Source organism: Asterias rubens, chromosome 15 (genome assembly GCF_902459465.1).
Source record: "Asterias rubens chromosome 15, eAstRub1.3, whole genome shotgun sequence".
NCBI classification, from domain to species: Eukaryota; Metazoa; Echinodermata; class Asteroidea; order Forcipulatida; family Asteriidae; genus Asterias; species Asterias rubens.
In genome coordinates, this window is record NC_047076.1 from 2,196,668 (window position 1) to 2,201,753 (window position 5,086).

Below are 5,086 nucleotides of genomic sequence, written 5' to 3' on the forward strand. Positions count from 1 at the left end.
TTTGAAAACCCGGCTGTTTTGCACAAAAAAAGACACAGCATGGTAGCACTAGACTTGAACAACTTTAATAACAAATTCACAACATGAAAATGGATGTCAATCGAATAATAAAAATACTAAAATAAAATGACAGTGATTCTTTTATTGACAAAACAATCACAAAATGAGTTTAAAAAATATACACAAAATACAATAAAATACAATAAAATTGATAATAACATAAAGTCTGTAACTATGGTGTTTCATTATTATTTCTCTGTTCACAGCAGAAAACTTTAGGTATAAGACCATCAGTTGAACTTCCACACGTAACCAAAATTCTTTGAACTCATATACCATGACGTCATGTGACCCGTGGCAAGCCACCACATGCAATGTTTACTATTTTTTAATTTTTTTATTTTTTTATTATTTATTTATTTATTCAAAAGACAACACGAAAGAAGTGGAAAAACGCAACACGCAAAAAACCTAAACCATTGTTATGGAGTTATTTTAGTCTCAACAATTCGCAGGCCCTATAGCTTTCCCAGTATCCTCATATAGAACGGGTGTGGTATTTTCAAATTAATTATAAAAAGAAGGGAAAAATAGAAGAGGAATTTTGCAAAGAGTGCATGGAAAACCACTCAAACAACCTAGTTTGATGCAGGTGCATGTTATTTATACATCGTTTGAAAATTCGCATCGGGGATCGTGGGTTCGAGTCCCACAGTATGCCTGCAGGTAGTCTTGGTTCCAAGACCATTGGTAATGCGCGGTCACACACAACTGTTTCTCTGAGCATGGAGGAAGTTCCTCCATGCTCTGAGGAGTGAGATCTAAATCAGAGAAACAGAGCGCCAGCTAGCGTTCGTTCATTACAAGCGTGTACAGTTTTTGCCGTGCATGCATAATCGGAACGTTGGTTGTGTGTGACCGCGCAACACCAATGGTCTTGGAACCAAGACTAGCCTGCAGGGTGTTTTTTCACAGAGCTCGGGAAACTATACAGCGTAAACAGGAACACACATCGGTGAATAAAAAAATGGTTAACCAAACGTGTTAAATTATGATTGTTAACAAATACATGGAATTTATTTACCTGGCTAGATTAGAACCGCCACCATTCATCACATGGGTCAAGCGGGCGAGAACGAGTATTTGTGTAGTTCCCGCCGCTCTCTCAGCTCAGCTCGGCCGAAGAAGGTCGACATGTCTCCGTGGAGCTTGCACTGCTTTTTATGCAAAAGAAATCATACGAACGTCGAGGCGTGATATTGTGTTATATCTTGAAGAAGTGCCACTTCTTTACGAGCTAAAGCAAGTAACATGATGCGTAACCTCTGATGATCTTATATGTTTCTTTAGGTTGCCTCTCAAGTGTCTTTTTGCGAGCCTCAGCAAGCCCAAGTTTTCAATAATGTATTGAATTGTAGGCAAGTGAACTCTGAATGCTTCTTTCAGCAGCAGGAAAGTACGCCATCAGGCTCGAGAACCACGTGGCCAAACAATAAGCCTTTAAGAAGCATGGGAAAAGTTTCCGTATGGCGCCACCACTTTTTCATTCGCAATAAAATAATATAGTATCTAATTTACCTGATTGATATATCCCTTTTTGTAAAAATGAGTGAAAAAGCTATCCGAAGCATGCATTGGATGATTGCGGGCTGGGGGCCAGACCATGGAGGAATAAGAACACATGGCCAGACCTAGTAACTGGGGCCCTGTACTCATTTAAAAACAAATTGACCTTTGCATTTTCCTACTATACTCATTAAACAATTTTTTACAATTTCGCACTAAATAGTTTTTTTTTTTTAAATTAGTGCAGAGCCCATTTTACTAGGTCTAGCAATGGGCATGTGTGACATTGTACAACTCCGAGCCTTTTTCTGACAGGCAAGATATAAGTACACTGGGCATGTGAAACGTTTAACAATTCTTCTTTTGAATTACCATAATTAATTGTGAAATTAACAGGAGAAAATGTTATTAGATATGCCCATGAAAAAATGTGCAGTTCAGAGAGCCCTTACCAATATTATTATTTGCTGTATGAAGCAAGTGGGGAGGACGCAGACTTCTTTTTGGTGCAAGAGGGGTGGTACAATGGTTTGGGTCCTTCTGGTATTCTCAAGAAGCCAGATACATACCTACAAGACACTAAAGCAAACAATACATCAAGAATGCTCAGCACAATAGATTGGGTATCAATCAATGCACTTCTTGAATTCGATAGAGTCAGATTCTCTGATTGAGATGGTGAGTACACTCCAGGTTTGGGGAGCAAAAATGAGAAAAGGTGCGACTTGAGAAGCTTGAAAACGGGGTTTGGTTTCTAGGAGGCGAGTAATGTCAGAATCAGAAATAAAACGAACTCAAACTCAATCGAACATATTCAGATTTTATTTTCAATTAGTTTATTTATTTATTTATACAGGCATAGAGGTCTTCACCTCACGGGTATAGTCATTAGCATAAAATGTATTACACAGGAACAGGGTTTAATAAAGCCAGAAATTTATGATTTCAATATGTAACCTTTGGTTCATAGATTGATGTTGACATGGTGGTAGCTGGTAAATAACGGGGGGGGGGGGGGGGGGGGGGGGTGCTGGGTCAGTGTCACTTTAGGTACCTTTATTATCTGGGGGTCGATTTCACAAAAAGTTGGGGACTAGTCCTAACTTTAGGACTAGTCCTAACTTTAGGACTAGTCCCAGGAGATATTAAAATTTAGGAAGATAACTCGGCCTAACTATTGAGATAAGACTAGTCCTGACTCATTGTGAAGTCGACCCCTGGTCACTCAATCTGGGCATACTTTTATATAATAGTGAGCTGCTAAAGCACAACAAAGTTGCTTAGCATAACAAATTTATGCTTACCAAAATAAGATTACCAGTCGAGATACTATGTCAAGTGTACCATCTGTATCTAGGATCCTGCTCACATTTGCTTAGCAGATACACTGGTAAGCAATTTTGGATGCTTAAGCAGCTCTATGAAGTTGAGTAGAAGATATTGTGAATAAGGAGGGCACTGGTGGTCACAATACAGTAAACATAATGCCAGTTGGGCTTGTAACTTGTTTCTGCTAGCATGCATTGTCTTTGCTTATCACTTTGAGTGCTAAGCATGTTTTTGGTGCTTAGCAGGTTTTGTAATGTTTTCTACTATCATCATCATTAGACCGTATAAGTTTGCTGTGAATCTGTGATCTATAGATGGGTTTTGTTCTTACCGATTCTGTAACGTTCCTTTAAGGGAAATATTCATTTTGTGACTTTCATAGTCTTGTTTTTGATAATTTTGCCAACACATCAGCACAACATTGCCAAAAGATGACCCCTACCTTAAAGATGAACAATAGTGCTTTGTGAAATCGAGACCTGATTATATAAACAATTGTTAATAGATTATGAACTTCAAATGATAATTATTCGAACAGCCTCTGATTTTCTTAACGTGATTCAGTCCTTCATTAAACTCCATCAATTGCAAGGAATAATTTATTATTCTTTGATAATTTCTGATAAAATATGCAACAAAATTGCAAAACTAATACATCCAAATTACCATAGTAAACAGCATTCTATGATTACACTAGAAATTTACAAAATATTAGGAAAAATAATTTCATACTTTAAGATATATATTTTTACATTGATACGTAATTTTTAATAACCCAGGTTTGAATTACATTAATCACATTTCCAAAATCAAAGTCAAACAACCCAGCATCGTCAAAACCTACCCTTGTTGTCATGGAAACAAAAATTAGACAAGTGCCAACGTTTAATATTCAGGTATATTTCAGAACACTGCTATTAAAAGATTTATAACCAAGATTGAACAAATAGGGGCAATACATACACATACTGGGGGAAAAATATACAGAGATGGACAATGTAAATAAATAAAAGAAATGTTATTATATGCATAGATTTTCACAAATACAAGTCGAGTAACAACATATAGGACAAAAGGTCACAATATTTACATAGCGTGCAAGGACCAAATGTTAGCCACTCCAAAGGGGCGTGGCTAAGACCCGAACCAGAAAAAATGGGGCGGTCATCGCATTAAATCAACTTCTGCTTTGAGTTGACATTCAATTCGAGACGGATCTCTTGCCAGGCATGCAGTTTGTCAAAAAAGGATATATTTCCAGGCATTTAAAGCACAACTTTGTACTTTTTTTTTTTTTCTAGTTTCAAAATTATGCTTACCAGAATAGAATTACCAGCCGAACCACCATGTCACATGTACAATGGGAGACTTTGGGACGCTAGGTGGCAGCAGACTTACCAGGACCCAATTTCATAGACCTTTTCGCAAATACCGGGGCGCGCGCGTCAAGCTTGGAATTAGGTGCATTGTGGTCTTGCTGGTATCCAAATTTGATCCATATATATCCCACAATGCACCTCATTCAACAGTCTGCGCTTGCGCATTGGTATTTGCGATAAGGTCTATGGCTCTGCTTACCGTTAGCACAGAATCAGCGCTTACGGAAGCAGGGAAATCTGTGCTTACCACAAGGGTATTTCACGGGTTAGCGGTGAAATTTTGGCCTCTGCGCATGCGTACTCCTCATTACTAGGCGATCTATGCTTACAAGGCTAGTGCAGAAATTCGGCGCTTGTGCATAAGCGGCGGATCGGGATCGTAAGCGCAGAATTCGGCGATAAGCAGAGCCATGAAATTGGGCCCAGGTAACTTTGAATTGTTTCTGTAGTTCTGAGGGTGCGCACATTACCGAGAACAATGGATTTACCTGTAAGTCTGCCGCCACCAAGCGTCCCAAATATTCCCCATTTGTGACTGGTATTCTGCTTGTTTCTGCTCAGTTGACATTTTGTTGCTTAAGCAGCTCTATGAAATTGGGCCCTGAAAAGTTGAACATCTGGCTGTTGTTACAGACCCCTTGTATATGTCACACTCTCAGAAACAGCGCCCTCACTCAGGCAAAAGGAGACAGGCTTATTGTACACAACCAGGGCTCAATTTCATTGAGCTGCTTAAGCACAAAAAGTAGCTAAGCACAACACATTTTGTGCTTACCAGAATAAGGTTACCAGCCAAACTTTGATGTCAAGTG